The sequence below is a fragment of the Sorex araneus genome, chromosome 1 (genome assembly GCF_027595985.1).
Source record: "Sorex araneus isolate mSorAra2 chromosome 1, mSorAra2.pri, whole genome shotgun sequence".
Lineage (NCBI taxonomy): Eukaryota > Metazoa > Chordata > Mammalia > Eulipotyphla > Soricidae > Sorex > Sorex araneus.
The window spans coordinates 331,157,623-331,183,229 of NC_073302.1; the positions used below are offsets into that span (position 1 = coordinate 331,157,623).

The 25,607-nt window shown below is 39.0% G+C and overlaps 1 non-coding gene and 1 pseudogene across 1 annotated transcript; one reads left to right on the top strand and one right to left on the bottom strand.

Moving 5' to 3' along the window:
* The window catches only part of LOC129402299 (uncharacterized), a 126,857-nt pseudogene that overhangs the window by 35,169 nt on the left and 66,081 nt on the right, over positions 1–25,607 (top strand).
* On the bottom strand, positions 3,479–3,643 carry LOC129401364 (U1 spliceosomal RNA). Its single transcript, XR_008628292.1, has one exon. It is a non-coding gene; the product is annotated as a U1 spliceosomal RNA (small nuclear RNA).

The following is a 25,607-nucleotide window of genomic DNA, read 5'->3' on the forward strand; positions in this document are numbered from 1 at the left end:
ATATGAAAAGACATGCCAGAAACAAGGCAAAATATTTGTAGACACACATATAATTAATTATTACATACATAATGCATTAAAACATACATCTTTCAAAGATAAGACAAGTAATATAACTTTTAAATGGTTAATAGATTTGAATAGTCACAACCCCAAAGAAAATATGCAAATGGTCAATGGTCACAATGAAAAATACTGGACAACATTAATCATTAGAAAAAAGCAAAATAATCCACCATGTGATACCACTTAACATTCCAAATGTTCACCAATGTTTTAAAAATAGTAACACCAGTAACACCAATAATTTTACTAGTAATAGCAAATTATTGGCGAGAAAATTAAGCCATTGGAATTCCTGTCCATTATTGATGAGAATTGAAAATCTTATAGTTTGGAAGTTTCTTACACTATTAAACATATACTGACTATAAAATCAACGATTCCGGGGCTGGAGCGATAGCACAGCCGGTAGGGCGTTTGCCTTGCACGCGGCCGACCCGGGTTCTAATCCCAGCATCCCATATGGTCCCCTGAGTACCGCCAGGGGTAATTCCTGAGTGAAGAGCCAGGAGTAACCCCTGTGCATCGCCAGGTGTGACCCAAAAACCAAAAAAAAAAAAAAAAAAAACAAAATCAACGATTCCACTTTTAAGTGTTTGCCTAAGAAAAAGTAAAATATATTCCCACATAAAGTCCCTTTTATGTCTATGTTCATATAGTCAATAGACTATTATTAATTGATAGTCAAAGACTGAAAACAACTCAAATGTTCACCAACTTCTGAATAATTGGATGAATTGTGGAATATAAACACAATGAACTACTCCCCAGCTGTGAAGAACAATGATACTACAGAAGCATTAAACAAATGGGTAAAAGTTGAAAATATTACATTAACTAAAAGAGGTAAAACATTTATATAACTGCATGATTCAACCTACATGACACCCCAAATGGCAGAACTGGAAGAGAAGAGGTTTCCATGGATTCAGGGGCTGAGAGAAGGTATAATCTGCAAGAGGGAGCTATTTGGGAGCAAGGCACATATCTTGATTGTGATTGTGGTTGTATAACTATATCTTGACTTGATTATATGGTTATGTTCATTTATCAGAAGGTAGGGTATTTGCCTTGCACGCGGCCGACGAGGTTCAATTCCTTCGTCCCTCTCAGAGAGCCCGGCAAGCTACTGAGAGTATCCCACCCACACAGCAGAGTCTAGCAAGCTATCTGTGGCATATTCTATATGCCAAAAACAGTAACAACAAGTTTCACAATGGAGACATTACTGGTGCCTGCTCGAGCAAATCGATGAACAATGGAACTACAGTACTACAGTACAATCTATAACATATTTTAAAAGAAAAATGTGGGGCTGGAGCACAGCAGGTAGGGCATTTACCTTGCACATGGCTGACCCACGTTCAATTCTCAGCATCCCATATGGTCCCCTAAGCACCGCCAGGAGTAATTCCTGAGTGCAGAGCTGGGAGTAACCCCTGTGCATCTCTGGGTATGACATAAAAAGAAAAAGAAAATGTTTGTACATATTTATGATATGTCAACAAGCCTCATGCTATTAAAATGATTAGGGGTAAGTGCAGGAGGTGCTTGTCCACACCAACAGTGCTCAGGACCTATGGCTGGCTTGGTACTGATGGTTGCTCCTGGCAACACTTCAGGAATGAATTTGGGTCACCTGAATGCCAAGTATGTGCTCCAGTCCCTTGAACTCTCTTGCTGACCCAAAATGATGATTTATTTTTAATATTAAAATGATAGCAAAAATGTGGGGAAAGATTAAATTTTCAAGGATTAAAAACTTTTTTTTTAATGGAAGGATATAGGGATTTCAATGGCAAAGGTGCCTGGCAAAGTGAGGTCCCCACTTCAATTGTGAATGCAATACATATATTTGTCCCCAACTCTGCTGTCTGGGAACCCAAGCTTCCCAGAGACACAATAGAATGTACCATCTTCAGAGCAGTACATCTGGGAGTGCGTGAACACTGAAATAAGGGTGTACAATTTTTGCCTTCATTCACTTCCTAAGCATCCCAGTGACCACCAAGAACACTGCAACCAGAATGTGTGTGTGCACCATAAGCACCAGAACCAAGCACATTATGACTCCTGTTCTTCACAACTACTGCCACAATGCAGGAAAGACAAGGAGCATGGAGGGAATTGAAAAAATCAGATCTGTTTCAACAACCAAATGGTTAAGTGCTAGAAAGGAGAAATAAAACAAATAAAAAGAGGAAAGTAGGAACACAACAATAACAAAATAATTTCCAAACTGAAGGACATGGGTTTCCAGATTTAAATTTAAATTCCATAAAAATTGTTTGCTATAGCATTTTTATGTGAAAATGCAGAGAAATGCAGAGAGAGGATTCTAAAAGCCTGAAGAGAGGAAAAAAAGCCATGTACAAGTTTTGGCATGGAATAGGGTTTTCCCTCCAGCAATATTTCTAGCAATGCTAAAAAGTGAAGAAGGCTTTTTTTTTTTTCAAAATCCAGAGGGATAATGATTCTAAATTAGAATTCTGTAGTCAGCCAAGCTATCAACCAACATTTTCAAATATGCAAGGACTTTAAAATTTCACCTCCCACGCTCTCTGTTTCTCAGTCAGCTTCATGGTTGTGCCGCATCAAAACAAGAGGATGAAACAAGAAAAAGGAAGACAAATAACTGAGGTCACAAAAAAAACGTGGAAAAAAAGGGTACCAAAGTTCTAAGTTGTTAGCTGTGTACTGGACGGAGCAGAACCATCCTATAATACAATGTACCAAGGGCTTCAGGTGGAATGTAAGCAATAAGATTCTTGGTGTATTTGAGCATGTAGAAAATAAAAGACTTAATAGGTCTTTTTTTCCACTATCTTTCTCTGCAATTCTGAGAAAGGGTTTATAAGACTCCTCTAGAATCTGGATATCTTGTTTTTCATTTACTATTTTTTTTTTTTTTTTTTTTTTGCTTTTTGGGTCACACCTGGCGATGCACAGGGGTTATTCCTGGCTCTACACTCAGGAATCACCACTGGCGGTGCTCAGGGGACCATATGGGATGCTGGGAATCGAACCCGGGTCGGCCGCGTGCAAGGCAAACGCCCTACCCACTGTGCTATCTCTCCAGCCCCGTCATTTACTAAATTTTTTAAGTTCCTATCAGCAATCACTAAATCAAAGAAAAACAAAATAAAGCTGTAATCATGGCTTAGTAATGAAAAATAATTGTTACATGGATAAAATTGTGTAAGTATAATTATTGAACCAACAAAAAAGTTTGGATAAAGGGGAAACAGAAAGAAGAATAACATATGCTAGGAACAATATGATGACAAAGACAGAGAGTAAAGAAGTGGCGTTCTCCTTAAATGTTCAAGTTCATGTTGACCATTACTTCAACCTAAAAATGTTATGTTAACATTCTGCAACTGAATTAAAATCAATAATGAAAAATATTTTTTCCCAGGGGAGAGTGCAAACGCAGTTCCCCACTACCACAAATTCTGCAGTCAAATTTTCCACATTTGGGGAAATAGCAGGGGTCAGCACATCCGTACTGCAACGGACAAACCTCGCTCTGGGAAAAACCACCTTAGTGATCATGGACATTCCCCTGCCAGGTAAGTATAAATAATGAAAAATTTCTGTGGAGAAATCCAAATTATTTAGGAGCAAAGCAAGACTTCTTAATAATTATGCGTCAAAGAATTTTAAAAGAAAAACTAGACAGCATCTTTTAATAATAGAAACAACACAATTTGAGGATGCTCCTAAAGCAGAAATTTATATTTTTCAGATACATAGGAAAATGTAAACTTGATATTCTGAGCTCATACCATAAGAAACTAGAATAAGAACAAGTAAACCCAAGATAAGAAGAAAAGAAGATATAATAGCAGAAATCAGAGATAAAAAATAAACAATAAAAAAGTATCAAAATGAATACGTAGTTTTCTTTATTAACTTAGGCATTGTGACTTACAATATTGTTAATAATACTCTCTGGTTTCTCTTTAGAATGTATGAATCTTTCACTTTTTGCAATATGGTTAGTAGTGATGTTTCTGGCATACAACGTACACCACCCCACCACCAGTGTCAGTATCCTCCACTATTTTCTCTAAGCCCTGTCCCATGTCATCCTTTACTTAGCAAATTCTATTGTGTGGTCAATTTAGGGTCCCTGTTTTATTATCATTGGCCTGTTTTTAATTCTCTTATTACATTTCTTTATACTTCATATAGTAGTCCTTTAGTAGTTGCTCTCCTTTTGACTGAAGGACTTAATCTTTTCTTACAGATGAGTTGTATTTAATTGTGTGCATACATACAATTAAGCATACACACCACAGTTTCTTCTCTTTTTTTTTTGTATTTAAAAGTAATGATCTTTAACCAATGATTTAGAAACTGGTGATAGTACCTAGGTATAGGAAAGATAAAATCCACTGGCCAATCTATCACTTTGTTTATAATTTCTAGTCTGTGGACAGGTATGCAGAACAGATGCTAGTCCACCTGTGTAAAAAGCTGAAGAATGTTGGCTTAGGTCATGTATTTATAGAAGTATTGATATTTAAGGTTTTGGTGTATCGTTACTTCTCCTTATTAATACCAACAAAGTCCTCCACCAAAGCCCTTATGTTACTTCCCATCCATCTCTTGATTCCCATAGCCCTCTCTTCTCCTGTTTCTGACATTCTAGCTCTTGGGCATATGGGTTATTTCTAGCTCTTGTCTATTGTGAATAGCACACCAATGAACATAGAAACACACATTTTTTGAACTAACTTTCTTGTGTATTTGGGGTAGGTTCCAAGATGTTGAATCACTGGGGGTCATGTGGAATCTCAGTTCTTATTTTTTGAGAAAATTTTATACTGTTTTCCATAGAACGGAACCACAAGATAGTCCCATAACCATGAAGGGGGTCCCTATCAACCATGGGCTGCTTACTGTTTTTTGGTTTGGGCCATTTTTTCTGGTATGAGGTAATACCTATTGTCATTTTTATTTGCACTTCTTTAATAATAAGTGATTAAGAGCATTTGTTCATATGCCTATTGACAATTTTTATATATTCTTTGAGGATTTGTCTGTTCTGATTATCTCGCCATTGTTTGGATGATGGTTGTTTTGGGAGACGTTTACAAATCTTGGACATTAGCCTTTATCAGGTATGTGGTGAATAAATATGTTCTTCCACTCAATAGGGTATATTTCTATAATTAGTATAATTTTATAATTAATATGTTTAAAGTCAATACAATTGATAAGCTAGAATTAAAAAATAGAAAAGAGAGAGGGGCAAACAAATTATCCACATCAGGACAAATAAATCTCTGAAGAGAGCAGTTCACTCCAGAGATGTCTCCTCACCCTGCACTAGGCTGACTTCACTTGGGCACCTGGAGCAGGGAAGGTATATCTTTCTGCCTGCCCTCCAAAACCCCAGCAGCTGCAAGTCTCCAGAACCCTATCACCACCATGCTCACGGCTGATCTTCACACTTGTCCCTAGCCCCCACACATGAGAATGAATCTGCTGAGAAAGCCAGGTATACGGGACTTTCGACTTGAAATCCCCAAGCTTACAGAGTCGAGAATGGGCGATGTCTCCCCATGTCCCTGTGCTTCTGGTAGCCTGGCAGTCATGCCTACGAACTGCCTCTGGGCATCATGTAACTCAATATTGGCCCTGATCCAGATACTCACAAATAAATCTCGGAAGAGAGCAACACGCTGCAGAGATACCTCCAGAGCCCCAAATCACCATCCAGTTAAAATTTTAACTCCAACTCTAGCACCTTATTTAAAATGTTAGAATTCTGGAGTGTGTGACCATGCCATCTCATTCTTTATGACACTGACATACCAAGAGTAGCACACCACATTTGATGGGGTGCAAGGTAGGCAAGCAATACAAAATAAGTATTTAGCATATGCCTTTGGGGCAGGCTTGGTTGGTAGTGGGAAAATTTAATATAATGGTGGTGGGAAGGTGTAATGGTGGAGGGATTGGTGTTGAAAAATTGAATGTAATCAGTTATTGTGAATAGCTTTAGAAGATAAAACTTAAAATTTTTTTAAAAAAGTTATCAACATCAGGAATAAGGAAGAATTGCCACAATCTTATAAATATTTAAAGAATAACTGGTGGAAGTAGATACACTGGTAATAGGTGTGGTATTGGAATTATGTGCATGAGAAATAATCATTAACAGTATTGTGAATCATAGAATCTCGATTAAAATTTTTTAGAAATTTATACTAAGAATAAAAATGGAGATAATGTTATAGCTATAGTTTTAATAATTAGATAAAAACATTAATTTATTGAAAGTCAAAGCTTATCAAAAGAGACACTAGAAGACATAAAAACTAGAAATAATCTTTTGTTTTTGTTTTTTGGCTTTTGGGATAACACCATGTGATGTTGCTCACAGGTTACTACTGAGAAATTAATCCAGGCTGTGCTCAGGGACTTTATGGGGTGCTAGGGATTGAACCCAGATCAGCCACATGCAAGGCAAATGTGCTAACTGCTATACTATTGCTCCAGCACCCCCTTAAAAATAATCTTGTGGCTATATTAAAAAACCTCACAGAAAGCTTCTCTCAAATTAAATTCTACAAAACATTTAAATAAAAGTTACTAGTGTTAAGGGCCTTCCCTCTAAGATCAGGGATAAGACAGGAATGCCAACTCTCACCACTTCTGTTCAATATAGTACTGGAAGTACTTGCAATAGCTGTTAGGCAAGAAAAAGACATTAAGGGCATCCAGATAGGAAAGGAAGAAATCAAACTCTCACTATTCACAGACTATATGATACTATATCTAAAGAAGCCTAAAGCCTCTACCAAGAAACTCTTAGGAACAATAGACTTGTATAGTAAAGTCGCAGTTTATAAAATCAATATCCAAAAGTTAATGGCCTGCCTAAACACAAACAATGAAACAGAGGAAAGGGACATTAAAAAGGAATCCCATTCACAATTGCGCTCAAGAAAATCAAGTAACTCAGAATCAGCCTAACTAAGGAGGTAAAGGATCTCTACAAAGAAAACTACAAAATGCTACTTCATGAAATAAAAGATGACATGAGGAAATGGAAACATCTCCCCTGCTCATGCATAGGAAGAATTAACATTGTCAAAATGGCAATACTCCCCAAAGCACTATACAGATTCAATGTGATCCCTATAAGGATACCCATGAAATTTTTCAAAGACATGGATCAAGCACTCCTGAAATTCATATGGAACTACAAACCCCCATGAATAGCTAAACAATTCTTGGGGAAAATACAATGGGAGTCATCACCCTCCCCAACCTCAAACTCTACCACAAAGCGGTAACAAAACAGCATGCATGGTACTGGAACAAAGGCAGAGGCACAGACCAATGGAACAGGGTGGAATATCCCTACACACAACCACAAATGTATGGACATCTACTCTTTGATAAGGGAGCAAAAAATGCAAAGTGGAACAAGGAAAGCCTCTTTAACAAATTGTGCTGGCATAACTGGACAACCACATGCAAAATAATGGGCTTAGACCTCAACCTAACACCGTGCACAAAAGTCAGATCAATATCGTTTAAAGACCTGAACATCAGACCAGAATCCATAAGGTACATTGAAGACAAGGTCCGCAAAACCCTCCACAATATTGAGGCTAACAGTATATTCAAAGATGATATGCCACTGACCAACCAAGTGGAAATAGAGATAAACAAATGTGACTGTAATAAACTTCGAAGCTTCTGCACTGCAAAAGATACAGTGACCAAAATACGAAGAAAATCTACGGAATGGGAAAGAATATTCATCCAATACCCATCTGATAAGAGGTTGATATCAAGGATATACAAGGCACTGGTTGGAATCTGCAAGAAGAAAACTTCCATCCCCATAAAAAAATGGGGCGATGAAATGAACAGAAACTTTCTCAAAGAATAAATATGAATGGCAAAAAGGCACATGAACAAATGTGTTGGGGACTGCTCAGGACCCTGAACGAAAGAGGACCCCGAAACCTTTACCCTGGACAAACCGGAAAATTCCATTACCAGCTTTGCTTGACCTGAGGCACAGGTGCCCTTGTGACAAAGGAAATTGCCAAACTCAAGAGGTAAAAGTAGCCCAGGGCAGTTAACTGAGAGACCTCATAAAGCCCTAAAGTAGAATACCTTCCTCTACCTTGTGCATTCCTCCTGCCAGATGCTCCTGCCAGATAGACCCTTGCCTTCCCCTCCCCACTATTTCTCAATCTACTCTTGAAGAATGTTGTAAGCCCACCTAATACACCCCGAACCTTTCCTTATTTGGTCTGAGAAGACACTTCCCTGATGATTGACAACTTATGTACCAACCCCCTGCTAAGAAAAGTATAAAACCAGCATGGCTGTTAATAAAGTTGCCCTTGATCGGCATGTGTCGTCTTGGGCCCCCTGTTTACTAACCTCACTAGTCTTATTTCAGATCGGGACCCTCACAGAATCCACCTAATTAGGAGCGCTTTCCACTGTTGTCTCTCCGCGGGCCGGAGAGATCTCCAGGGGAACGCGCACAAATGCTCTTCATCACTAATCATCAGAGATTCAGATCAAAACAACAATGAGATACCACCTCACACCACAGAGACTGGCACAAATACAAAAGAACAAAAGCAACCACTGTGGGTGTAGATGTGGGGAGAAAGGGACTCTCTTACATTGCTGGTGGGAATGTCGACTGGTTCAGCCCTTTTGGAAAACAGTATGGACGCTTCTCAAAAAATTAGAAATTGAGCTCCTATTTGACCCAGCAATATCACTCATGGGAATATATGCCGGAGAGTAAAAATAGAATTGTCAAAATGACATCATTGCAGCAGTGTTTACAATAGCCAGAATCTGGAAAAAACCCGAGTGCCCTAGAACAGATGAGTGGTTAAAGAAACTTTGGTACATCTACACAATGGAATACTAGGCAGCTGTTAGAACAGATGAAATCATGACTTTTGCATATAAGTGGATCAACATGGAAAGTATCATGCTAAGTGAACTGAGTCAAAAAGACAGAGACAGACAGAAATATTGCACTCATCTGTGGAATATAAAGTAGCAGAATGGGAGGCTAGCACCCAAGAATAGTAGAAACAAGTACCAGGAGGTTGGTTCCATGGCTTGGAAGCTGGCCTCACATACTTGAGGAAAAGGCAGCTCAGATAGAGAAGGGAACACCAAGTAAAATGTGGTTGGAGGACCCGGTTGTGATGGGAGATGCTTGCTGAAAGTAGACTATAGATCAAACATGATGGTCACTCAATACCTCTATTGCAAACCACAACACCCAAAAGGAGAGAGAGAGCAAAAGGGAGTTCTCTGCCACAGAGGTGGTGTGGGATGGGGGTGGGAGGGATACTGGGATCATTGTTGGTGGAGAATGGGCATTGATGGAGGAATGGGTACCTGAGCATTGTATGACTGAAACACAAGCACGAAAAGTTGTAAGTCTATAACTATACCTCATGGTGATTCACTAATAAAAAAATTTTTTTAAAAAGAAAAGAAAAAATAATAGTGTTATACAAATTCTCTCAGAAATAAAGGGAGACAGAAATACTTTCCAACAAAGTTTATGAGCTCTCCACTGTAGCAGGCATTGCACTGTCATCCCGTCGTTCATCAATTTGCTCAAGTCGGCACCAGTAACGTCTCCATTGTGAGACTTGTTACTATTTTTGGCATATTTAATATGTCATAGGTAGCTTGCCAGGCTCTGCTGTGTGGGCAGGAGTGTGGGATACTCTCAGTAGCTTGCTGGGCTGTCTGAAAGGGATGAAGGAATCGAACCCAGGTCAGCTGCGTGCAAGTCAAACACCCTACCCACTGTGCTATCACTCCAGTCCAATGTTAAAACATCAGGTGGAAAGATATAATGACTTACATTTTGATTTTTTTAAATTTTTTCTTTTGGTTTCATGCCAGTGAGTTTTTATTTTATGAAAATAAATTTTATTTTCAGTTCAGGACTTTTTTCTGTTCTTTATTACTTTTTTTCTTTATCATGAACCTGGTTACTTGAAATCTTTTTCTGTGTTTTAAGTTTTCAATTGATACAAAGTGTTATAAAATAATCTGTAAAGTATTACAAAATACTATTTTCTTTTACATTCTGTAGATTTTAAATTGGAGTTTCTAACATGAGAAAATGATATGGGTTTGTACCATGCCAAATGCCAATTCTATTTCTGAGACAGAATCAGGGATTCATTAAAATCTGGACACATTTCAGGCATCAGATCTCAGATTAAAGTATGATGGCTAAACAGTGCTTGTGATTCACAAAGTATTTTACATGCAATATTGTTTTTTATGATTCATGTAGGAAAATAATCTTCTAACAGAGAAATAATGGAAATTGCTATTTATCCAATAAGTTGTAAAAATTAGTGTTTGAAACTTGACATACACTTCAATTCCTGCCATTTTCTCTATAACAAAGTGGTCTTCTTGTACTCATTTATTCCTTGACTCCTTCTTAGCACATCTTCCAAAACACAATGCTCTGAATATGGGCTCATCATCTGTTCCTTTAAACTTTGCTGCTGCATCTAAGTTCATTTTCATGCTTATGAGGGGATTGATTTATATAACTTTAAGTCTAGATATCTCTATGATACAAGGACATAGTGAATGAACTAATTAAAATACATTTTAATTATAATTTACTGGGTTTAGGTAGATTAAAGTTCCATGTAATGCTTATTTATGTTCACCAAATATTTTTAGTTTTCCATCTGAGAAATATGCTGCATTAACCCTTTCTTTTTCCTTTTCTTTTTTAATTGAGTCACCACGAGATACACAGTTACAGTTATTGATGATTGAGTTTCAGTCATACAATGTTCCAACAAACATTGCTTTATTAGTATACATTTTCTGCCACCAAATGCCTGACTTTCTTCCTCCTTCCCCTCCTCCTCCTCCTCTTCCTCCTCCTCCTCCTTCTCCTCCTCCTTCTCCTCCTCTTCCTCCTTCTTCTCCTCTTCCTCCTCCTCTTCCTCCTCCTCCCCATCCCCCTCCTCGTCCCCCTCCTCTTCCTCCTCCCCCTTCCTCCTCTTCATTCCTCTTCTTCTTCTTCTTCTTCTTCTTCTTCTTCTTCTTCTTCTTCTTCTTCTTCTTCTTCTTCTTCTTCTTCTTCTTCTTCTTCTTCTTCTTCTTCTTCTTCTCCTTCTCCTTCTTCTCCTTCTTCTCCTTCTCCTCCTCCTCCTTCTTCTCCTTCTCCTCCTTCTCCTTCGCCTTCTCCTCCTTCTTCTTCTTCTCCTCCTCCTCCTCCTTCTCCTTCTCCTTCTCCTTCTCCTTCTCCTTCTTCTTCTTCTTCTTCTTCTTCTTCTTCTTCTTCTTCTTCTTCTTCTTCTTCTTCTTCTTCTTCTTCTTCTTCTTCTTCTTCTTCTTCTTCTTCTTCTTCTTCTTCTTCTTCTTCTTCTTCTTCTTCTTCTTCTTCTTCTTCTCTTCTTCTTTTCTTAAGAAGAAAACTCTCCATAATCCTGATATTCAAATCTGGAAAAGATAATACATGAAAAGGAAACTAAAGACTAAATATTGTATGAGCATAGACACAAAAGCTCTTTTAGAATATTAACAAGTTAATTTCCTCAAAAGAATTATATATCATGGCCCAATAGTTAAATATTAGAGTAGCTGAGAGGTAGTACAACAAGTGGGGCTCTTGCCTTGCCCCCAGATGTTCTGGGTTTGATCATAGTCACTGTATATGGTCCTACCAGGAATGATTCCTGAGCACAGAGCCAGGAGTAAGACCTGATCACAGCTGGTACAGCCTAAATGCACCTGGTACAGTATAAATCACCTTGCAATGTAATTTATAGCAACAGCTAGTAGAAAATGCATATGACCATTGCAAAAGATGCATACAATTTTTTAAAACTTTTTATTAAATCACCATGTGGAAAGTTACAAAGTTCTCAGGTTTATGTGTCAGTTATACAATATTCAAACAATATTCATCCCTTCACCAGTGCCCATATTCCACCACCAGAAACCCCAGTATACCCCCCGCCCCACCCCCTACCCCCTACTGTATAACTAATGAATTTCACTTCATTTTTTCTTTACCTTGATTACATTCCATAATTCAACACAAAACTCACTATAGTTGTTGGAGTTTCCAACCAAGAGAGACAGACCTACTACATTTGATAATTAGTTTTTCATTGCTGGAAATGAAGAGATATGTAGCCCCACTGCTACAAGTATATAACTCTCTCTCTCTCTTTTTTTTTCCTTTTTCCTTTTCCCTTTTTTTTTTCTTTTTCCCCCTCATCCCCCTTCCCGAGCCTCATAGTATGGTGTACGCCACAGCGCGTCGGCCAGCGTGGGGCTTTTGCTTAGTTCACAGTCCAGAGAGGTGGCTGCTACATTAAAAACCTTCAATATTTCAACAAAAACTTACTGTTATTATTTGGAGTTTCCCCCCCAAGTCAGACCTGTTCAAAAGGAACCGTTTCACATTGCTGACAATTATAAATGTTAAGTCGCGTCTGCGCAGTTTTGGATTTCTGTATAAAGTTCAGGGAAAATTCTGCCAGAAATTACATAGCCCAGCTCACAGTCCCAGTGCATTGCTGTAAGAAGTCTCTGAATTCAAAGTCTTTAGGCGCAGAGTGTCCGATTCACGCTCAGTGGCTCCGGATTTATCTGGGCTGAGGGCGTGCCAGTTACGCCCCCTTCCCATGAGTTCCTGGGAGCCCCAAAAGTAAAAACCGAATACGTCTGGGTTTGGAGTCACAGAAGATGGCGCCTGCCACGTGGGTGCCACCAGGCCGCCGCTTTCCGTGCAGGAAGACAGGGTGGGGAGGAAAAAAAATCCACCCCCGGCAGCACAGAGTTGTAGCCCAGTTCGCAGTCCCAGTGCATTGCTATCGTATGCTGCGCTGGATGCCCAAATGTGTTACATCTCTGGAATCAAAGTCTTTTGGCGCAGAGGGTCAAAAGATGCTTACAATTTTTTAAAAAATCTGACTATCAGTAAATAGACAAGAGCCCTAAATAATGAGCTAAAATAACTGGAATTTCTGAACACATACAGGGCTCTTCATCCCCCAAATTAAGAATATACATTCTTCTCTAGTGCACGTGAAACATTCTCCAGGCTAAATCACCTATTAGGGAATAACTAAAACATACATAAATTTACAAATATAGATATCATGTTAAGTGAAGTAAGCCAGAAGAACAATAACAAACATGGGATGATCTCACTTATCTGTGATATACAGAATAACTGGATGAAGAAAAGTAATACAAAAAAAAGAGGATGCCCAGTTCACCCTTGATCTCAGAGCTTAAAGAGGAGAAAGACAGAGAAGGAAAGAAACCAATGAAAGGAGGAGGAAGATGAGAAAGGGAAGTAATGGGGACCTGGGACCAGGGCTTTAATTATATGAAGGATGAGGGAGAGTGGTATAATTATATATCCAAAGCATAGAAAACATGAGATTTAAGCTGCAATCATGAACTTAGTAATGTGCCTATCAAGTGGCAGGCTGGGGAGGGGGAGGGCTGGAGGAGTTTTAAAACCCAATACTAATTTTTGATTCAGATAAACAAACACAACATAGAGGAACATCTTCAGCTTGATAAAGAAAATCTATAAGGCCGACTAGCTAATACTCATTCATGATGAACAAATTAATGTAATTTCACCCCAAAGATTAAGAAGGCAAATTTCTTTTGAACATCATAGAGGAAGTCTTAACCAGTGAGACAAGCCAGAAATAAGTGATAAGGATAGGAAAGATGGTAAAGTAATAAACAAATCAGTCTTTAAATTTAATAAATAATTTTCAAAACTAAAAAATTCAGACTATAATCACATATTTATACTTGTATACATATAGATATACTTGCCTATACACATTTAAGAATAATTTTATAAATTCAAGAAAAAACATTAGATGCTTAAAAATGGGGAATGGTGGGGTGATGAACCACTTTTTGCATTATAAGTTTTGTAATCCTTTTGATTTTTAAAAATCTCTTTCACTTTGATAAAAACATAAATTAAATTAAAAAGAAAAAGAAGGCTCAGCATGCATTTAATACATTCCAACTATTTCTCAAAAACAATTTCTTTATTTAATAAAGCCCTTTCCCCTGACTATTCCCTTAATAAATCAGTGTTGACTGAGCTATGCTCTCATGAAAACAAATCTTGTGAAATACAGAAGTACTTAAAAATGCAAACTCATTTTGATGAGTCATTTGATTTGACTACAATCAAAGCTTAGAATAAAAATACAAATGTAAATTCTAGGCATAATTAATGAGATTTAAAATTGTTTCACCCATGGCAAGAATTAATAGGTTTGAGCTATTAGCATCAAGGGCAAGCACTAATGCTAATACAAATGGTTTTCAATAGTACATATGTAGTCACATGAACCCATATTTTTATGGTTACTGACATAAGTAGTTATATTTGAGGTTTGTTTATGTTCATTAGTTATTTTGCAAAAAGACCACTATATTGTATTTAGAGTTCTGAAATTGGTTTATAAAACTTCACCTGCCAAACAAAATTCTGCATTGATTATTTTTTACAATTTTTAAAATTTTTAAAAAATTTTATTGAATCACTGTGAGATAGTTACAAGCTTTCATGTTTGGGTTACAATCATACAATGATTTTTTTTTTTTGCTTTTTGGGTCACACCCAGCGATGCACAGGGGTTACTCCTGGCTCTGCACTCAGAAATTACTACTGGCGGTGCTCAGGGGACCATATGGGATGCTGGGAATTGAACCCGGGTCGGCCTCATGCAAGGCAAACCCCCTACCTGCTGTGCTATCGCTCCAGCCCCCCATACAATGATTTTTTACTTGCTCACCACCTCCACTTCCAGTATCCATGACCAGTGTTAGAGAATACTTAGTCCATGGACTGAGACAGCTCCCTGAGCGCAGATACTTATTTCAGTGAATTTCAGACCAAAGGCCAACTCAAGAAAAGAGAAAAAAATAAAACGTTATTTAATCAGAGGACCCAATATCCCTTGCACTCACTTCCTGAGAACCCTTGACTCATCAGCTGCTTCCATTATGAATATAATTATTGCTGTATTCAATAGATGGTAGATATAACCATGCGTGTGTATTTTCCTTTGCATCTCCATAGATTAAAAAGTTGTCCCCCAGTTAATTTATAATTCACATAAAAAGTATGTTGGTGGCAGTTACTCAATAGCCACCAAGATTTTGAATGAAGCTCCACTAATGAGAAGCAGAATTATGCACTCCTGGGAAAGCACATGTCAAAAGCAAAGACTGTTTCTCAAAATTAAAGGGCAGAAATGCACCAGAGTGGAGGAGACATGTTTCGAAGGCCAACCTCCTCTGCAGAGTAGATATGCATCCAGAGAGGCCAAAGTGGCAGGCAGATTCGTCCATGCTGCTGGAACTTTGAAAGGTTAACTCTTGGCTCCCTTGTACCTCATTTGAAAATGGAGCTTTGCAACATAAATGTCTTTCTCTAGGGAATAATCTGGAGTGTGTCTTGCCCTTACTCTGGACCCCAGCACCCTGTCCATCACGTTTTTCATCACAACCAACTGCTATCTTCTTTTGGGGCATTTGTCTCTCTCCCTAAAACAGAAGTTCCCCAAAGACAGAGCCATTGTTTAACTTACTCATTAATCTACCTGTGATACCTGGTATTAATCCTGGCATGTGCCAGAATCTAGAATATGTGATTTATAAAATACAACCTGAAAATCAATTTTTAATGTATCATTACTATTGTTGTTTTATATTTAGAATACAGACATTTTTTCCTAATAAAAAATTGCAGTGCACATTTGGTAAAAAAAAAAAGCCAATTGTCTCTAAAATTGCCGTGCACAGAGCCTGGCAGGCACCGATACACAATTATCAGCTGCTTGTTTAATCATCTCAGCTCATGTAATACAACAAGTACCCTCTGGGTCTGAAATGATTTGTCCTCCAATACAGAAACCAAAGGTAACAATAGGCAGATGCATGTGATCTATGATTCATTCAGTTAGACATTACTTCACTTTTGCATTCATTCATTCACTGCCTCGGTCTTTATTCATTCACATATCCTTCCCTTTATTTTTTGATTTTACATTTTCCAGATAGCTGAGTACATGACATCGGCTGGTTGGCAGTTAAGACAGAAACAGAATAAGAGAAAAATCTTGTGGACACTTGTGTGGTGGAACATTTTAGTTGTTCCCTAATAGGTCTTTCAGAACAGTCATTCTCAAAGTATTTTTCCCCATGAGTTAGTGTTGGGATTTAATGTGTTGAATTTCCCTAAACAGAAACCAGTTTTCATTGAAATACTATATCAGCTGTCAAGATTTTTCAGGCTTATCACATATTATCAATGCCACCCAGGTTGGCTTTCAAAAGATCGCTTGGACACTGAGGAGATCCCTGGTTGGAAATCCTGCCAGCAGGAGGCTTATTCTTCAAAGGCACCCAGAGCTAAGAACCAAGTTGAATAACTGATATGTTAAATGTCTGGCTCTTTGTTTAGATTTGAGGGGGGAGATGAGAGTCACTTTTTCTTTATCCTAGATTGTAATACCACTAAACTATTAATTTTAATATTTCACTAGAAAGATACTACTTAAAAATAATAATCCCAGTGACTTCTTTTTGTGGGAAATGGAACAAATGCTTCTTTACTATTCTAACTAAGTACAAATAACAAATCTGGGCATTGTATATAAAAAAACCTAAGAGACTGAAGTTCGGAGAGAAGACCAACCAGTGAGGGATCTTGGAACCAGAAGTTTCTATGGTATGTTTCCTGGGTTATTTTGTTTTGTTTTGTTTTTGTCATTAGCTTATTTCCTATATCCCAAACTTAGCACTAAAGAGACTAGAAATGACCACAGGCATAGAGAATGTGATTATACTCCATCTTATCTCTATCTGCCATACTGGGCATTAGATCCTCAGGACCTGTTATCTGCCAGTTATAAGTTATATAACATTTCTGAATGACAAAAATGTTAGAAATTGGAAAACTGTCAGGGATTAAGAGAGGGGATGAGGGGAGGAGGTTGGTGGCTGGGGCTGAGTGTGAACAGAATACATGAGAGATCCCGAAAGGAGTGGAAATCAGTAGCAGTGTTTGGGCCTTTAGCAAGATGTTAGCACTGGGACAAAAGTTAAAGGATTAAAGGTATTCCAGTTTATTTCTTACAATTGCCTGCAAATTCACAATTATTTCTAAATCAAGTATTTCATAGGAATAAAAGACAGAAGTAGGAACAATAGAAACAGTACAGGGGTTAAGGCAAATACCTGCGTTAGACTGACTCCTGTTCAATTTCTGGAACCACAGAGTCCCCCAGGCATTGCTGAGTGAAACTCTCAAGCCCTAAGCACCCTTAGTGTGGCTTTGGAAGCCCCTTATCATAACCAGGAGAGCCCTGGTAATCCCTGGCACAATAGGCCTGAGCAGTACTGCATTGAATCACTGGAGTAGGTAGCTAGAGATAACTAATAAGGGCCCCAGGGCCTTTTGAATATCTTGAGAGTATCCCCTCCCCATAAGCAAATTAAACAAAAATGGCATTTCCCAATTGGAAAATTTTGCAGCTCTTATAAATATTTTTATAAGGGTCACACCCTGAATTTCTCAGGGAACCACAAAAACATGGTGATGTTCAGGGTATGTCTATAAACATTTATAAAGGAAATCTCTAAATTGAATTTATCTATTTCTTTTTATTTTGGCATATTAGGAGTTAGTGAGAAAGCTCAAAGGGCAGAGGCAAGTCTAGCTAGGAAAGGACCTGAATTCTCTCCCTCTAACACGTGGCTCTCTAAGCACTGTTGGGGACTGCTAGTCCCAAACACCAAGTCACTGGGCCTGCTCCCTGTCCCTGCCCAGTAGTGCTGTTGTGGTTCTTATTAAAGCTAAGAACTCTGTGCCCCATCCCTGGCATCATACAGTCCCCTAGCACTACTGGGGCAAACACTTAGCTGAGAACACCACCACACCATCGACTGTGGCCCTCCAAATGAAACAAACAACAAAAGCAAGTTTTTGAACCAGGACAGCAAGCAGACGCCCCGTGGATATTGGACCATCACTCCGAAGGAAAATGTTCGTGGGCAAAAGAACTGGAGCCTCCATTGTAGCATGTATGAGCTCCACTCATACAAAATCTCCATTTTTAAAATAACTTAATGCATGCTTTATTCACTCCCCACCATTGCAGCTATGCCATTTTCTCAAGTCCATCTCCCCATGAATATTCTCTGCAGAGACACCAATCTTTGAATAATTTCAGGTCCCAGTGCCTGGGCTGAGAACTCTGGTGTAGTTTTTCAGAGACTGGATGGGAAGCCTCTGCCTGACCCCCACACTTCCCCCAGCAGCCCCACCCACCTCCCACAGCTGCCGACTTGTCAACTCTCTGGCCCTGACCATAGATCTGAAAGTGTCTGGACCGTGCAACAAAAAGCTTAATAAATTCTAAAATAATGACTTACCAACCCTGCAACCAGATATAACAATATTCACACAAATTTCTTTTCCAGATCTATTGATTTTAATATGGCAACTTTGTCACATAATCCATTTAAAATCCTATATTTATATCAACAGCTGCTGCTTTCATCTACATTAAATTAAAAATATAAAAATATTAATAAAATAAATGGATGCTTTGAAATTAATTTATTTTTGTATTTTATTGTAGTTGAAATAACTTGATTATGGTAGTGTCAACTTTGGTGTACCAAATTACTGCACCTCATTTCCACTAAAGTGCCCAAGATTCTCCACCACTATGGGGCAGGATGTTTTAAAGGAAACTCATATCTAATACACATTATGTACCTGCATATTTATGAGGGAAGACTTCAGAAGTTTAGAGCAAAGAGAAACATTACCATGGGGATCTATAGGAGTCTAAGACCTGAATACAGTCTTTTACCCAAGAGGAAATTTAGGAAATTAAGATAATGGTGGACTTGCACAGAGTTATCACAACAAAGGCTCAGACAGTCCCCATCAATCACAGTTGTTTTCTGAGGTGGGAACATTATTGACAGGAAGAAAGCACGGGGCTTATGGCTGAGAGAGAGAGCTATTCATTCTCAGTGCATGGTAGCCCCTTCAAATAATTGGAGGTTCTTATTAAGCTTTTACATATTTGTATTTTGTATGTATTTTCCATGGGTACAATAATTGTACCCATTATTCAAAAATAAGAACTACATTTGCTATTATTATTTGAAATCCTTGCTAATTGGATGAGTGGCCATTTTAGTTTGAATTTCTATTACTTGAGTGTTTAACATTTTTTTCATGATTTCCCCCCTGCCATCTACATTTCCAACTTTATGAATTATCTGTTGATAGCCTTTGTTCAATCATTATTTGGAATCTGGGATTTTTTCCCTTATTAATTCTTAGTGATTAAAAGTTCTTAGTAAGGATATGTAAGGTGTGTGTGTGTGTATGTGTGTGTTTACTGTTAGTGTTGTTGTTGACTAGTATGAGGTCCTACACATTTTTCAAATATTTTAAATTTTTAAATTAATGAATCACCATGTGGGTACAGTTACAGATTTATGTATTTTTGTGCTTGCGTTTCAGTCATACAATGCTCCAGTACCCACCCCTCCACCAGTGCCCATTCTCCTCCACCAATGACTCCAGCATCCCTGACCCCAGCATCCCTTTGACCACCCAATCCCATCCCCCCGTAACCCAAAGGAGACAGGGCATTCCCTTTTATTCTCTCTCTCTTTTTGGGTGTTGTGGTTTGCAATGGAGGAATTGGGTGGCCATCATGTTCAATCTATAGTCTGTTTACAGCAGGCCTCTCATCCCAAGCAAATCCTCTAAGCACACTTTACTTGGTGTCCCCTTCTCTATCTGAGCTGCCTTTTCCCCCAGCATGTGAGGTTGGCCTCCAAGCCATGGAGCAAACCTCCTGGTACTTATTTCTACCATTCTTGGGTGTTAGTCTCTCATTCTGTTGTTTTATACTCTGCAGATGAGTGCAATTCTTCTATGTCTGTCTCTCTCTTTCTGACTCATTTCACTTAGCATAATACTTCCGATGTTGATCCACTTATATGAAAAGTTCATGACCTCATCTTTTCTGACAGCTGCATAGTATTCCATTGTGTAGATGTACCAAAGTTTCTTTTTTTTTTAATTCTTTAATTTGTGAGTCACCATGAGGAAACAGATATAGATTTACACATTTTCGGGCTTGTTTTTTCCCTCATACAATGTTTGCAAACACATCCCTCCACCAGTGCCCATTCTCCTATCACCAATAAATCCAGTATCCCTCCCACCCCCCAATCCCATCTCCCCCCACACCAGCCTGTCTCTGTGGCAGGGTATTCCCTTGTGATCTCTCTCACCAATTGGTGTTGTGGTTTGCAATAGGGGTATTGAGTGGCCATTGTGTTCAGATTCTAGTCTACTTTCAGCACGCAACTCCCTTCCCTTGTGGGAACACTACATTTTACTTGTTCCCTTCTCTATCTGAGCTTCCTTATTCCCCAGCATGTGAGGCCAGCTTCCAAACACTACATTTTACGTGTTCCCTTCTCTATCTGAGCTGCCTTATTCCCCAGCATGTGAGGCCAGCTTCCAAACCATGGAGACAACCTCCTGGTACTTATTTCTATTATTCTTGTATATTAGTCTCCTACTCTGTTATTTTATATTCCACAGATGAGTGCAATCTTTCTATGTCTGTCTCTCTTTCTGACTCATTTCCCTTAGCATGATACTTTCCTTGTCGATCCACTTATATGCAAAGTTCATGACTTCATTTTTTCTAACAGTTGCATGGTATTCCAGTGTATAGATATACCAGGGTTTCTTTAACCAGTCATCTATTATCAGGCAGTCTGGTTTATTCCAAACTCTGGCTATTGTAAACAGTGCTGCAATGAACATACAAGTGCAGATGTCATTTTGAGTATACTTTTTTGACTCTCCAGTATATATTCCCAGGAGTGGTATTGCTGGGTCAAATGGGAGCTCAATTTCTAATTTTTTGAGAAGCGAACATATTGTGTTCCAAAAGGGCTGAACCACTCAGCATTCCCACCAACAGTGAAGGAGGGTCCCTTTCTCCCCACATCCACGCTAACACTGGTTGATTTTGTTCTTTTGGATGTGTGCCATTCTCTGCGGTGTGGGTGGTATGTCATAGTTGTTTTGATCTGCATCTCCCTGATGATTAGTTATGAAGAGCATCTTTTCATGTGCCTTTTTGCCAATCGTATTTCTTCTTTGAAAAAGTTTCTGTTCATTTCTTTGGCCCATTTTCTGATGGGGTTGGATGTATTCTTCTCGTAGAATTCAACTAGTGCCTTATATACCCTTGAATTCAACCCCTTATCAGATGGGCATTGGGTGAATATACTTTCCCATTCAGTAGATTGTCTTTGTATTTTGGTCACTGTATCTTTTGCAGTGCAGGAGCTTCTTAGTTAAATACAGTCACATTTGTTTATCTCTTTCCACTTGGCATGTCATCTTTGAAGATACCTTTAGCTTCAATATCGTGGGGGGTTTTGCTGACCTTGTCTTCAATGTACCTTATGGATTCTGGTCTTATGTTGAGATTTTTAATACCTTTTGATGTGGCTTTTGTGCATGATGTTAGGTTGAGGTCTAAGCCCATTCTTTTGCATGTTGTTGTCCAGTTATGCCAGCACAATTTATTAAAGAGGTATCCTTGCTCCACTTCACATTTCTTGCTCCCTTTTCAAAGATTAGATGGCCATACATTTGGGATTGTGTGTAGGAATATTCCCCCCTGTTCCATTGGTCTGTAGCACTGTCTTTGTTCCAGTACCATGCTGTTTTAATTGTTACCGCTTTGTGGTAGAGTTTGAGGTTGGGGAGGGTGATGCCTCCCATTGTCAAATGCTTTCTCTGCATCTATTGAGATGATTATATGGTTTTTATCTTTACTTTTGTTGATATGATGAATTATGTTAAATGATTTCTGAATGTTTTTTTTTTTTTGCTTTTTGGGTCACACCCAGCAATGCTCAGGGGTTACTCCTGGCTTTGCACTCAGGAATTACTCCTGGCGGTGCTTGGGGGACCATATGGGATGCCGGGGATCGAACCCGGGTCGGCCACGTGCAAGGCAAACGCCCTACCCGCTGTGCTATCGCTCCGGCCCGATTTCTGAATGTTAACCATCCTTGCATCCCAGGATAAATCCCACTTGGTCATGACGTATGATCCTTTTGAGTTGTTGGATTCTATTTGCTAATATTTTGTTGAGGATCTTCGCATCCATATTCATCAGGGATATTGACCTGTAGTTTTCCTTGTTAGTGGTGTTTTTATTTGCTTTTGGTATTAGGGAGATATGTGCCTCATATGTGCCAGTTGGGAGAGTTCCTGTTTCTTCAATTTCCTGGAAAAGCTTGAGGAGAACTGGCAACAGGTCCTCTTTAAATGTTTGGAAGAATTCACCAGTAAATACATCTGGCCTGGACTTTTGTTTTTGGGAAGATGTTTGATTACAGTTTCAATTTCCTTGATATTAATGGGTCTATTCAGGTATTCCAAGTCTTCTTGGTTCAGTCTTGGGAGAGTGTAGGAATCAAGTAATTTATGCATTTCTTTTAGGTTTTCTTGTTTCGTGGCATACAGACTTTCAAAGTAGTTTCTGATGATCTTTTGAATTTCCTTGGTTTCTGTTGTGATGTCCCCCTTTTCATTTCTGATTCAGTTTATTAGGGTTCTCTCTCTCCCTTTCTTGTGAGTCTTGCTAGCTGTTGATCAATTGTGTTTATTTTCTCAAAGAACCAGCTCTTTGTTTCATTGATCTTTAGGATTGTTTTTTGGGTTTCCATGTCGTTATTTTCTGCTCTAAGTTTTATTATTTCTTTCCTTTGTTCTGGTTTGGGTTCCTTTTGCTGGTTCTTTTCTAAGATTTTGAGCTGTGAATTCAAGTTATCTATGTAGGCCCTTTTTTCCTTCCTGAGGAATGCCTGCAGAGCTATAAATTTTACCCTTAACACAGCTTTAGCTGCATCCCATAGGCTCTGGTAGCTTGTGTCTTCATTCTCATTTGTTTCAAGGTATCTTTTGATTTCTTCCTTGATTTCCTTCCTGACCCATTCATTGTTCAACAATGAGTTGTTTAATTTCTAGGTGTTCGATTTGGTGCTCCATGTCTGTGTGTGAGTAGCTTCTATCTTCAACGCATCGTGGTCTGAAAAGATAGTTGATACAATTTCTATCTCCCCAATTCTTTTGAGGTATGTTTTGTGACCCAGCACGTGGTCTATTTTGGAAAATGTTCCATGTGCACTGGAAAAGAATGTGTATTCTTTTTTCCTGGGATGTAAAGCCCCATATAGGTCTATTAGTCCTCTCTCTTCCATTTCTTCCATCAGAGTCATTGTTTCCTTGCTTAATTTTGTTTTTGTTGATCTATCCAGAGGTGATAAGGCAGTTTTGAAGTCTCCGACTACTATTGTGGTGCTAAGTGATATCCACCTTAAAGACTGTTAGGGGTTGTTGTAAATATTTAGCTGGTCGCTCAGTAGGTTCATATACGTTTAAGAGTGTGATTTATTCCTGCTGTACATAACCCTTGATGAATAGAAAAAGACCTTCACTGTCTCTTCTAATCTTTTTCAACTTGAAATCTATGTTGTCGGATACCAGTATGGCCACCACAGCTTTTTTGAGGGAGTTATTTGCTTGCAGGACTGTTTTCCATCCTTTGACTTTGAGTTTGTGTTTGCTGACTGTTCAGGTGTGTTTCTTGTAGGCAGCAGAAAGTTGGCTTTAGTTTCTGAATCCATTTTGCCACTCTGTGTCTCTTGATTGGTGCATTTAGACCATTGACATTGAGAGAGATTATTTCATGGGATTTTGTGCCATCTTTCTGCAGGGTTTGTTGTTCTTGTAGGCTTTTTCCTTGTCTTACAGTAGCCCCATTAGTCCTCCTTTTAAATTTGGTTTTGAATCTATGAGCTGTTGTTTATCTGTGAAATAGTGTATGTTTCCTTGGAGTTTAAATGAGTGTTTGGCCAGATAAAATGTTCTTAGTTCGGGGTTCATTTCATTGAGTTTTTTCACTATTTCCCACCATTGTCCTCAGGCTTGGAGGGTTTCATCTGATAGGTCTGCTATAAATCTAAGGGGTGCTCTTTGTATGTGATTTCCTTCTTTGACCTTGCTGCTTGTGGTATTGTGTCTCTATCCACGGCATACATCATTCTGACTATGATATGCCTTGGAGTTTTTTTCACTGGGGTCCCTTTTAGCTGGCACCCTTCGGGCTCCTTGAATCTGGATGCATGCATTCTCCAGCTCTGGGAATCTTTTAGCAATGATGTCTTTTACTGTGGTTTCTTCAATGGGATTAATTCCCTGTGCTTCTGATACTCCAATGATTCTTATGTTGTTCCTCTTGAGGTCATCCCCTAGGACTCTGATTCACCTTTTAGCGATTTTGAAGTCTTTTGCCATTATTTTTTGTTGCCTGTAAGCTTTCTGCAGCTCATCTTCCAGCTCACTCATTCTGTCTTTGGCTGTAACCATTCTACTGTTGAGGGCTCCTACTGAGGTTTTATTTCATCTACCGATTCCTTTAGTTGTGTCACTTCTGTTTGTAGCTTTGAAATTTCTACTCTCATTTCTTCTTGTATTTTCTTGGTGGTCCATTCCAATGCTGTGTTCATATCCTCCCCTAATTTATTGGATGTCTGCTCCATGGTTGCTTTGAGTTCGTTGACCATCTACACGATTTCCTCTCTGAATTCTTTATCTTAGAGGAGGTCGTATTTGTGGGTAGCCCCTGTTGAGGCTTCTGAAATGTTTTCTTCATTCTATCCTCATGGTGGAGATTTTCACTGTTTCTTCATTTTGTTATGGGACTATAGAGTTGGAATTTTCCAGTTCTCTATCCCTATTCCCTTTTCCTGCACGAGGGGATTCTGGATGAGTTAAGTCGATGATGGTAGCCTTTTCCCCCTTCTAGAATAGTCCCTTACTCTCAGGCACTCTTCTTAATTTATGTAGGGCCTCTAGTGAGGATTTGAGATTATGAGCTCTTTATGAAGGGCTTTGTGCAGCTTCTTGTGTTCACTGACAGTTTTTATGAAATTAGGATAGGCTAATGGACTATTGGCATATAGTGATTGAGATAGCCAGGATGTTCTTCAAAGAAATAGATTATACAGATTGTAACCTAAGTGTGCAGTGCAGGGAAAAGGAAAAATAACTGCAGCTGCCACAGGAGGCCACGCCCCCTTTGAGGTCACACCCCCTGACATAGAGGGCACGCCCCTACCAACCTATTGGTAAAGCTGGGTTGAAACCTGGGTGATACATGCAGCCTGGCTTGGGGACTCCTGCCGGTGGGGCCAGCAGGAGAGCTCCTTCAGGCCAGGCAGGAGGGCCTGAGGGCGGTCCCAGATATCTGGTTGGGAAGTGTGGTGTTAGGGCGGTGAGTGGAGAAACCTGGCGACAGGGAGCGGGGTGCTGGGGGGCTTTCGGGAACCCTGGCCAGAGGCCCTAC